Genomic DNA, 13,081 nt, shown 5'->3' on the forward strand with positions numbered 1-13,081 from the left:
ATCAAATTACTTTATTTTCTTGCATTTACTTGTCACAATCTGCACTGAACAAGGATAACTATTCTAGAATGAAATGAATAAAACGTCTTTTTTAAAGAAATATTTATTGTGTGGATTCCACTAAGAACACTACGGGCAATTTAGCATGGCCAATTCACCTAACCTGCACATCTTTGGATTGTGGGAGAAAACCGGAGCAAATCCACACAGGCACAAGGAGACTGTGCAAACTCCATACAGACAGCTGCTCGAGGCTGGAATTAAACCCGGATCCTGGTGCTGTGAGGCAGCAGTGCTAACCACTGTATCACTCAGATGCTGAGTAAAATCCAACTCGAGAAAGCACAATAAAAACCAAAAGAACTGTGAATTCTGTAATCAGAAATAAAAATGGAAGTTGCTGGAAAAGCTCAGCACATCTGGCAGCATCTGTGAAGTGAAACCCTGCAACTTGTTAGTGAGATCTGGAATTAAAAGTCTTATGCTGGCATCGATATGGATGTGGACACTTATCAGAGTTTCCTGCAGACAGCATTGACCACTAATATCAAAATCAGAGCAGAAATCTGCAATGTGCTGATACTGAACAGACTCTTGATTCCAGTGGTCTCTTCCTTGCTAGAATATTTGACTGTTGTAAGATCCTGAAGCTGTTTATTAAAATTGCAAAAGAGCTTATTTGTTCTTTTACGACTAAACCCACTTTGTAAGCAATGTTATAAAAAAATCATTATAACATTGCACTGCATCAAATTACATGAAAACCTACTCTGTTTAAAATGACTTAGATTAGTTAGTTCTTAGAACTACGGTTCAGAACCAAAGTAGTCTTTTCGCATATTGGAAACACATAATTTCTGATACTTCCTTTTTAATAATTAAATTACAATGTTGTATATGCCACGTCCAAGGTTTATTAAATGTTGAACTTAGAAATAAAATTAGCCTTAAAAATACTGGTACTCTTAACTCATCTTCATGCATTAAGCATATCTTAACATATTTGTGTTGAAATATGGAACATTCATTTTCAAAGCTATTCTGCTTGACCTGACTACTTTCCCTGGCTTTTTTCCTATTTTGAAATATGATGGTTGAAAGGGTTCTTTGGGGATTCATTAGATTTTTATGTGGTTCAACCTATTTAATATAAATAATTTTGTAAATGAATTTATGAGAGACTAGTCATCAATTTACATTTTTTCATAATTTCCACATTAGCTTAGTTTCCCATCCGGAGAATTATGCTAAGACTATCTGTAGGGAGTAAACCTCTGGGGAAGCGTAACTGCTGTGCGTGCAGATAACATCTTGTTTAATCTGCTAAGTATTGAATTGCTTTTGTAGCTTGCAGCACAATAATATGTTTTCTTCCACATAACTTCAGAAATTGCAGTTTGTAATTGAGCATTGCTCCTGGCATGTTTCAATATGGGAAGAGGTAAAATAATAGAATAATTAGAACATCAAATTACTTTATTTTCTTGCATTTACTTGTCATAATCTGCACTGAACAAGGATAACTATTCTAGAATGAAATGAAAAAAATGTCTTTTTTTAAGAAATATTTGTTGTGTGGATTTGTTTAATTCTCAAACTTGTGGCAATTTAACTTTGACTGATTAACTTATTAATTGTTGGGATCTAATAATTCCATTTTGTTTCATGATGAAACCATTCCAGAAACTGGTTAATGATTGCTCCATAGAGTTACAAACCAGATTTCACAGCACTGAAACATTCACTTCTGCTGAAATGGATGTGAACATGGTCCTAATGTATATATGGAAATGAATTATTCCTTTTGAAAATGTGAAACTTAGGAATCTTGAATCTAGATTCTGGGAGCGTATGCGAGAGATGCTCTTGGAAAGATATTGATCCTTTTCTCCCCTTTCTTTTAAAACCAACTTTGAAGCTGCTTTTGCAATTATGTGATTGCATGTAATTCAGTACTTTTGTTGTGAGTTTTTGTTTTCTACTTTATACTACTTGAAAGGTCTTAATATTCTACCTGCAGCTAAGTGACATTACAGTACACTCCATCATCCTGCCTTTGTTTATCTGCCAATTCTTCATACACTTAATCATTTTTTCCATACTTGCTTTTGCTATTATCTCTCTATTTTCTGCTTTTCTTTTCAGTGAGGGACAAAATTATTTGTCCATACAGGAGTACAAAAGAGATGTTTGGATTTGTTGATACTGCGATAACATATAGTAAGATTTTTGCTTATATGACATTACAGTTTGAGTTAGTGGAAATAATATATGGGTTGGATGCACTATAGATCTGTGTGCTAGCGTGGTTTCTGTCAGATGTAGAGTGGGGGGTGGTTGGAGGCCGTATGATTTAATAAACTGCTGCAAGTGTCAAAAATTCAATGTGACAACACCTTTGTAGATATGCTTCTGGATAATTTAACTTTGCACGATATTTCCTTCATGTGGTGGTGGTGGTGGCTGAAAGTAATTGAAATATGTTTATTCAAAATTGACTTGAAAATATGCTCAGTTATCAACCTCAATTGCAGCTTGGTTGATCTTTTCATGAGTGATCATTTCAAAGGTTGCTAGATATAATTAGGATGGGCATCTTATTTTCCCATTGGCCCAACTTGATAGTGTCATCAATAGACTTCTCAATTCTAGACTTTTATTGAATTCAAATACCACCATCAGCCATGGTGGGGTTCAAAACGGAATCCTCAGAGCAATACCTGAACTAGTCCAGCAACAATGTCACTAAACTATTACCTCTCCTAAGTTCTTCTGATTGTTCAGACCAAGGTTGACAGAAAGAACTGACCACGTTTCTATACTTAACAAGAATTGCTACTTACAAAATAGACTCCAATTACGGGTAAATACTAATGAACCAGTAGACACACACACACACACACAGAAAACAAATGGGTGTTATGGACAGAAGGAAAGAGTAGGAGAGCAGCTCAATGGTTCCTGTTGCACAGAAATTGCCACGATAGTTTTTATGTTGATTGAAAGACTGATTCTTGGTCTTCCTCCACTGTGTGTTTTCACTGGTTTGCAGGAGGCCTAGGTTGACTTGTTCACACTTACAAAAGGTCCTTGACTCTTCACTGATTGCATCAACTACTGAAGGATCTATAAACTAATTTGCTTTAGGTTTCAAATAGACTTTGCTGCAGAAAACAGACAGAACTTGTGATCTGGTGGACATCCATGTTTCTCACTATCTTATTCAAAGTGCCAAGTTGTTCAGCTACCGGGTAGCCAGTCACATCGTAGTTGGCAGGCAAAAGCCCTTTGTCACTGATAACTGGTCTCCAGTGCACAGACCAATCAGCTACTTGTTGCAGACTGGGCCTCCATTCGTACACAACCATGGCTCCAACTCTTCTGCAGCTTCTTTTACTGCTACTTAAACCAGCAGCTATTTAAATAGTCCTTACAATAAGTATCAGATTAGTTATGTTCAAAAATATGTTGTAATCCTTCAGCAATCCTTGACTTAAAAAAAATTCATTTCTCATTTCAGTTCACAAGCAAAATTACAGAAAAAAAAATCAAATGACTGGTATCATCGATAGTTTCAGGTGAGGTGCTGGAAGACTGGAAGTTGGCCAACGTGGTGCCACTGTTTAAGAAAGGTGGAAAGGACAAGCCAGGGAACTACAGACCAGTGAGCCTGACATTGGTGGTGGGCAAGTTGTTGTAGAGAATCCTGAGGGACAAGATGTACATGTATTTGGAAAGGCAAGGATTGATAAGGGATAGTCAACATGGCTTTGTTCATGGGAAATCATGTCTCACAAACTTGATTGAGTTTTTTGAAGACATAACAAAGAGGATTGATGAGGGCAGAGTGGTAGATGTGACCTATATGGACTTCAGTAAGGCATTTGACAAGGTTCCCCATGGGAGACTGGTTAGCAAGGTTAGATCTCATGGAATACAGGGACAACTCGCCATTTGGATACAGAACTGGCTCAAAGGTAAAAAAAAGATGGTGGTGGTGGGAGGTTGTTTTCAGACTGGAGGCCTGTGACCAGTGGAGTGCCACAAGGATCGGTGCTGGGACCATTACTTTTCATCATTTATATAAATGATTTGGATGCGAGCATAAGAGGTATAGTTAGTGAGTTTGCAGATGACACCAAAATTGGAGGTGTAGTGAACAGCGAAGAAGGTTACCTCAGATTACAACGGGATCCTGATCAGATGGGCCAGTGGGCTGAGAAGTGGCAGATGGAGTTTAATTCAGATAAATGGGAGGTGCTGCACTTTGGGAAAGCAAATCTTAGCAGGACTTATACACTTAATGGTAAGGTCCTGGGGAGTGTTGCTGAACAAAGAGACCTTGGAGTGCAGGTTCATAACTCCTTGAAAGTGGAGTCGCAGGTAGATTGGATAGTGAAGAAGGCGTTTGGTATGTTTTCTTTAATTGGTCAGAGTATTGAGTACAGGAGTTGAGAGGTCATGTTGTGGCTGTATAGGACATTGGTTAGGCCACTGTTGGAATATTGCGTGCAATTCTGGTCTCCTTCCTATCGGAAAGATGTTGTGAAACTTGAAAGGGTTCAAAAAAGATTTACAAGGATGTTGTCAGGGTTGGAGTATTTGAGCTACAGGGAGAGGTTGAATCGGCTGAGGCTATTATCTGTGGAGTGTCGGAGGCTGAGGGGTGACCTTATAGAGGTTTATAAAGTCATGAGAGGCATGCATAGGATAAATAGACAAAGTCTTTTTCCTTGGGGTGTCTAGAGGCCATATGTTTAGAGTGAGAAGGGAAAGATGTAAAAGAGACCTAAGAGGCAATGTTTTCACTCAGAGAGTGATACGTATATGGAATGAGCTGCCAGAGGATGTGGTGGAGGCTAGTACAATTGCAACATTTAAAAGGCATCTGGATGGGTACATGAATAGGAAGGGCTTGGAGGGATATGAGCAAGGTGCTGGCAGGTGGAATTAGATTGGATTGGGATATCTGGTCGGAATGGACGGGTTGGACCAAAGGGTCTGTTTCCATGTTGTACATCTCTATGACTCTCTGATTCCAGTATTCAAAGTATGCAATAAAATCATCTTATCTTGACCACACCAAGTTTAACTGATGTATCTGGTAAAGAGATGCTTAACATGTAACTTTTTTAAAAAAGATATAGTTGAATTAACACCCTTAAATTGGATTTTTGTTTTAGTCCCCACATAATTGAGAGTAACTGAACATAATTGAGATTGCCTATAATTGAGAATGAACTGATTTTATAGTTGTAATGCTAGACATTGCAGCAAAGTTTAGTAATTTTTTACAATTATTTTCTTTGAGTTATGTGTCATTCATGAATGAAGAAGCTCACAATTGTTCCTTCTAACTTGTTAAAAAAATTGGTCAATATTTTAACCTGATGTCAGAAGCATTTCACTGTTAATTTGCATATTATCTCAATGACATCTATCCATTTTCAAATGAGTTTCCACTCCCTGAGGTATCTTCATTAGTCTCTCCATATAAGTGAACTTCTTTTCCTTGCTATCATTCTGGTCAATCTCCCTCTCTCTGAGGACCTGACATCCTTCCTAAAATGTGATGTATTTGGACACAAAGTTTTAGCTGAGGGATAACCAGTGATTGTTGAAATTTTTTTTTAGATTAGATTAGATTACTTACAGTGTGGAAACAGGCCCTTTGGCCCAACAAGTCCACACCGCCCCGCCGAAGCGTAACCCACCCATACCCCTACATCTACATTTACCCCTTACCTAACACTATGGGCAATTTAGCATGGCCAATTCACCTGGCCTGCACATCTTTGGACTGTGGGAGGAAACCGGAGCACCCGGAGGAAACCCATGCAGACACGGGGAGAACGTGCAAACTCCACACAGTCAGTCGCCTGAGGCGGGAATTGAACCCGGGTCTCAGGCGCTGTGAGGCAGCAGTGCTACCGTGCCACCGTGCCGCCCTGTGGTTCCCTGTGTATTGTAGTTCCCTGTGTTTGCACTCATACTTAGATGAATAAAATGAATGCCATGATTTTTCACATCATGAAAGAGGAGAAAAGGGAAAATACTCGGGCAAGTTGGGAAAAACTCTGTTCCTTCTCACCATCTCTGCCATTAAGGGTGGGGTAAGAAGGTCCCTGAGCAATTTGCTTGACTCACCAACAATTAATGTCCTTACTTGATAAATTAATGGCCACTTATAGCCCTCAACTCATCACCTCCCTAATGACTTGCCTCCCTGGTCAATGAAAAGTCAGAATTTTAAGGGTACACCCCATCTACAATGATTAGAAATTTGTAAATTTCTGCCACAGTTTCTTCCATTCCTGTATCCCTTTAAAAATCTGTCATATAATTTACACAAATTCATTTCCATATTTCTTTTCTGAATGCAATATTCATACTTGTCTGAATCAAATTTTATCTGCCACAGATCATAACCTTGAATTACTTACTAAAACAACAAACATTTTATTAATTGGTACCTACTGGACTAGGAGAGTGCCGATTGATCAAATATTCCAGATAGTGAAGAGATCCACATCAACAATGTAAAAACACAGTTTAAGTAATAGAAACATAATGCAGGGGGTGTACACATCACTGTGTTAGTCAGAAAGTGTGGTGCTGGAAAAAGACAGCAGGTCAGGCAGCATCCGAGGAGCAGGAGAGTTGATGTTTCGGGCATAAGCCCTTCATCAGGAATGTTTTGTTATACTTTATTCACATCAAAACTCACTTCAATAATAATGAAATTTTGCCTTAAATAAAACTTACTAGCAGAGAGCCTTCTCACTTAGATCCTCAACTTCATGCAGGCATGGAGGTAGATCATGGTATTTGAGGAGAAGTTGACTTGATATTGAATCAATTGTTGACATTCATGTGGCTATTTGATTGAACAACAAGTATATTTACATTGAGGTAAATAAATGAGAAGACAAATAATAATTGGACAGAAAAATACACTAAGCTTCACAGTATTTGAGATGCATAAATTTTTGCCAGTTTTATCAAAAGTGCTGATTCATAAAGTGCTGGTTAAAACAAAATTTGCTCTGTGTTAAAGTTTTAACTGCACCTGTTTTATTATTAAAAAGAATAAAGCTAGACAAGTAAAAAGATGTAAATTCAGCGACTGTCTAAAATTTCTGTGTGAATTAAACTAAATCCCAAGAGGTATCATAAAATGTCACACATGAAGATTGTCAAAGGGTATTCAGACCTCAACATTTCAATGGGGGCGATCACATTCAAAATACTGAACCTTGATCACCTGTCGGTTGTGTCCCAGACAACAGATATGGTGAGTAAAAAGCAAGGCTGTTTTGGACAAAGGATCCTTGTCTTTTACCCTTTTATGAATTCACAGGAAAGTGGACTAAAATCCAAATGCAGACTCTGGTCTCCTTATGGTAGAGAGCTGGTATGCTGGTATGGTTGTTTGTGGTTCAACTTCCACTGGGCTAAAGTTTCTGGCAAAGGGGACTCGACACTCCTGCAAGTAGAACATAAGATATTCGATTTCAGCAAAGCCATTGTTGAAAGAAACTGGGAAAACTCCTTTTAGATAATTACAGAACAAAGAAACTTAAACAGCTATGCAATTGCCAAAATTAGTGTTACTGGAATCACCCAGTTAACAGTCACAACTTTTCACAATCTATTCATTATGGACAAGCCACGGATTGATTCATATATTCTAGCTTTACTTTCACTTTATCAACTCGCCCATCATTGTGAATTTGTGTGTTTATTATTTTGCACAGCATTTTAATAGCTACTAAACTCTATCTTTGCCTTAAGAAAACCTGCTTAAATGTTGTCCTTTTAAAACATAAATATCTGGCAAGAAGGAAAATAACTTATTATTTTAAACTATGCTTTGTTGCATCCAGTAGGGGAAGGAGTTGAAGAGAGTGGGTGCATCCCTTCTCACCTGGGAACATGACAATATGGAGTTATCTCCATCAGAGACTGTAACAAGTTGGAGGACCTTCACCTAGGGACTGTTTGCAAAACGAACCCTTTCACAAGTCGATGTCATGAAGACAGCCAATGTTCCTCTCATTGTTTACTAAATTTCCTAGTTAGTTTGTGAATTTAAAATTATGTCCTTTATATCTCATATATCAAGTGGAATAGTGGTCCCTACTGAACCCTTGAGATCCCCACTGTATATGTTTGCCAATCTGAAAAAACAACTGTGCACCACTAGTCTCAGTTCTCTGCCTTTCAATCACTTTCATATTCACACTGCCAGTTACCCATATAATCCAAGAGGCTTCAATTTGGCTAGCAAGTGTTATGATATTATGAACTCAGTATAGACCAATGACCTTTTAAAAAAGTCTGAAAACCTAGTTATTTACTTAAGAAAAGTGCCATGAGAATCCCTATATTAACACCAAAGAAATTTTACTATACAAGAGTTTGACAAAGAAAATATTAAATGTTATCTTAAAAAACCTCCTAAAGCCTAACACCCACAACCACTATATAATAAACTTGAATTAAAGGCCAATTTGTGGCCAATTATAAACAATTAATCACACATTAATATCAGACGATACAACTCAGACTGACTCTATGAATCGATTTGGCAATCCACACAGCATATTTAGTCACAAAGTAAATTCTGTCTTTCCTATGAAGAATTTCAGTACCTTTGTTTCTAAGACCTAGCAGTGCACAGTTGATTGAAGTTTTAAGGGTACAATTCTCACCACAGGTTTCACCTATTCACAGAACATCTTGAATTTAGTTTAGGAGGTAGAGATGTCTCCTATTCAATTGTTCAGAGATTTTATGACACACCTCTGGAGCAGGAAAGACTTGAAATCAGGCCTGCTAGGTCAGAAGTAGGGACATTACCACTGTGTTACAACAGCCCTTATAATACATCAATGTTATCTGCAATGTAATATAAAAGCAACGAAATGATGCCACACCTCTTATAAATTACTGGTTAGACATTTGGAGAATTATGTTCAGTTCCGGGCACCTTGATTAAGGAAAATCTTTAAGGCCCTGGAGAGAGTTCAAAGGAGATTTACCAAAATGATACCAGGAATGAGGGATTTTTGGTTCAAAGGCAGATTAGAGAAATTGGACTTATTGTCCTTGGAGCAGAGAAGATTAAGAGGTGACCTTATTGAGATGGTCAAATAATAAATGATTTTGATAGAGTCAAGAAAGATATTCTGTTTCTATTAGTTGGTAGGTCAGTAACTAGGGGTCACAATTTCAAGATTGTCAGCAGCAGAGCTAGGAGTGAAATGAGGACAAACCTCTTTAGTCAGAGGGTTGTTAGGATTTGGAATGCACTGCATGGCACAGTGGTGCAGGCAGTTTCAAAAGGAAGTTTCAGAAGAGAGCTGGATATATGTATATTTGAAAGTGATGGATTTAGACAGCGACAGAGATAGAGCTGGAGAGTAGGACTAACTGGGTAGATGTATTGGGAGCCAGTACAGACATGATGGGTCAATTCTTCAATACTGTAATATTCTGTGATTCTATGAGTTATTAGAAACAATTACAGCAACTTGTTCTCAGCATGTGGATTTGAGCTGCACCCACTTGAACCTGCCTGGACCAGAACACTGGACTTAGCAACTGCAACTGCTATGCTTCATTTGACATCTTTCAACCAAGTTGAGTCACTCTGAGTTTTGATTTCTAAATCACAGCTTCAGTTTTTGTTTCCTTAGAAGCCAGGAGGATTGTTTGCCTTCTTCAGTTTTCAGGTACTGTTTTCTGTTAGAGTCCGCCTAAAAAATAACTCTGAAAGCACAAATTCCATCACAGACATCTATAATGCTCTCCATTTACCAGATATATTTTGAAAACCAATACATGCAAATCAATTGCATTACATTCATCAATTCCTCCTGTCATCGCAACAAAGGAAAGTAGATATGCCATTCAGCCTACTCGAACCTGTTCCATCATTCAATGAGGCCTAGCTCCACAGATATGCTTTTTCTCCATATCCCTTAGTACCTTTGCTTAACAAAAATTATCTATCTTTGACTTAAGATTAACAATTGTTCCAGCATCCACTGTCATTTGTGGAAGCGAGTTCCAGACATCTACCACCTTTTGTGTGTTGAAGTATTTCCTTACATCTCTCCTGAACAGTCTGGCCCCAATTCTCAGAAAATCCCCCCTAGTTCTGGAATCCCAATAGACAATAGACAATAGGTGCAGGAGTAGGCCATTCTGCCCTTTGAGCCTGCACCACCATTTAATATGATCATGGCTGATCATCCTCAATCAGTATCCTGTTCCTGCCTTATCTCCATAACTCTTGATTCCACTATCCTTGAGAGCTCTATCCAACTCTTTCTTAAATGAATCCAGAGACTGGGCCTTCACTGCCCTCTGGGGCAGAGCATTCCACAGAGCCACCACTCCCTGGGTGAGGAAGTTTCTCCTCATCTCTGTCCTAAATGGTCAAGTTATAGTTTATTTTTGTCTAACCTGATTTTTTTCCCCCATTAACATCTTGAAGACTTCGATTTGATCACTCTAAGTTCTAGAGAAAACAGGCCCTAACTTGTATAATTTGTTCACATAACCTAACCACCAAAGTCGAGGTATTATTCTTATAAACCTACGTTGTATTGCCTCCAAGGCCAATGAATCCTGTCAAACATGAGTTGCCCAGATCTGTTCACAGTACTTCAAGTGGGGTCTAACCAGGGTTTTGTATAACTGAAGCATAACTTCTGCATCCTTATACTCTAGTCCTTAGATATAAAGGCCAGCATTCCATTAACTTTCTGGATTATCTTCTGCACTCGTTCATGTCATTTTAAAGATCTGCACACCTGAACTCTTCCAATCTCTTTGGGCATCCACTGTGTTTAACATCATGCTATCTAGAAAATACCTTGATCTTTCATTTTTCAGACGAAAATGGATAACTTCACATTTGCTGACATTGATCTCCATCTGTTACTGTTTTGCACATTCACTTGGCCTATCAATATCCCTTTGTAACTTTGTGCTATTAGCTACACTGTCTTCAGTGCTGCCTAATTCTTTGTCATCAGCAAATTTTCATATATGACTTTCTATGCCATTATTCAAGTCATCAATAAATAATGTGAATATTCGCAGCCCTAATCCTTGTGGAACACCATCCTGCCAATTTGATTACCTTCCCATTATCTCTACTTTCTGTCATCTGCTACTCAACCATTTTTTTCTAGCTATGCCATTAATTTGCCCTCAATTCCATAGGCTTCCACCATTGTTAGCCATCTCCTATGGAAGACCTTATCAAATGCCTTTTGGAAATCCATATAAACAAAATCCACAGACATTCCCATGCACACTACCTCAGTCACCTCTTCAAAAGAATTCAATGAGGTTTGTCAGACATGACCTACCTGTCATAAATCCAGGCTAATTCTCCTTGATTAACTGAAAATCTTTGAGGTGCTCAGTTACGCCATTTATGACAACAGACTCTTAACAATTTCCCCACCGAAGATCTTAGGCTACAATTTAATTGGAAGGATCACTCAAGTTTGTCAGACATGTTTTGTCTTTAATGTGTATGGACTGCCATTAATTTACCTATGTTCTTCTAAATGAAAATTCATTCTATCTTGTCTTGTATTAGTGTCTTTAGAAGTTTCCCCACCATTGATTTAGATTAGACTTAGCTTTATTGCCACATCTAGATAAAAATACAGTGAAATGTTATGTGCAAAGTGTCACCATGCCATCACTGAATATAATGAGAGATTTTACTGCAATAGAGTTCATCTTTCTCTCTTCCTCTTATTCTTTTTCCACTGCTTCTCCAGTCGCTCCTTGACATTGATTGGGGTCTCTGTAACAGGTTGGTCAGCAGTGATTAATTTCTTGTTCCATCTTTGAACATGAGAGTATCATTGCATCCTTCCAATCCTCAGGCACAGTACCTAAGGAAGATTAAAAAACTCCACTTACTTCCTTTGGCAATCTATTTCATTCTGATTGATTTACAGTTTCTCTACGCCCTGCTCTGCCATTAAAAGCTTCCTATTCCTTGGTGCCAGACAAATACAAAGTACCGATGGTACCTCAGATATACTTTCTCCCTTCTCACAAAGGATCAGATTTGGCTTTTAACTGGCCTATCTTTCTTTTGATTAATATGTTTGAAACTTTCTACAAAAGTTCCTGCACTTCAGAAGGACATAATTGGCTGCAAAGGGAGGTCCTAAGGATGTGAAAGGTGCAAGTAAAAATAATTTTTTTCCCGTATGTCATTGCAAGAGAGAAATTCATAATTAGCTTGTTAGAGGTGGCCTGGTGGATCAATGGTTAGCACAGCTGCCTCACAGTGCCAGTGACCTGGGTTCGATTTCAGCCTTAGTTTATTATCATCGTGGAGTTTTCACGTGCTCCTTGTGTCTGTGTGGGTTTTCTTCAGGTGCTGTGGTTTTCTCCCACATTCCAAAGATGTGTGGCTTAGGTGGATTGGTCATGCTAAATTTGCCCTGTAATACTCAGAGATGTGCAGGTTAAGTGGGTTAGCCATGCAAAATGCAGGGATGAGGGGGGGTGTGGGTTAGGGTGGGATGCTCTTCAGAGCTTTGGAGCAGAGTAGATGGGCCGAGTGGCCTCTTTCCACACTGTAGGTATTCTACTCTATGTTTCTTTTCAGGCTTACTTTGGCTTTATGCAAGGGATGCCTAAAAGCTGCAAATATTTTGTTTTGGCTCGATTCAGCGAAGATTTTCTGTAACTAAAGACAAGTGAATTTTTAATTTGTGTGAGTTTATTGAAATTTTGATATGGGATTGGTGATAGATCCAAGAAGAGCTGAACATGGAAGTAGGCTATGTTGGACAGCAAACATGGTGGATGGAACTTAATGCTATCCCCTGAGGCCACTTTGGAGACAGGGGTGTGTTTGATTGGTTCTGGGGAATGGTGGCTGGGAACCCCATCAATCTCCCTGCTTGCCAATTTACATCTGGGTAGGAAAAACCTCTGGATAACATTCCCACCTTGCCATGAATTTTAGCCCTTAGGTGGACTTCAATGAGCCACCACAACAGGGAGCAAATGGGACAGTGTGTGTGTGTGT

The sequence above is a fragment of the Chiloscyllium punctatum genome, chromosome 12, assembly GCF_047496795.1.
Source record: "Chiloscyllium punctatum isolate Juve2018m chromosome 12, sChiPun1.3, whole genome shotgun sequence".
Lineage (NCBI taxonomy): Eukaryota > Metazoa > Chordata > Chondrichthyes > Orectolobiformes > Hemiscylliidae > Chiloscyllium > Chiloscyllium punctatum.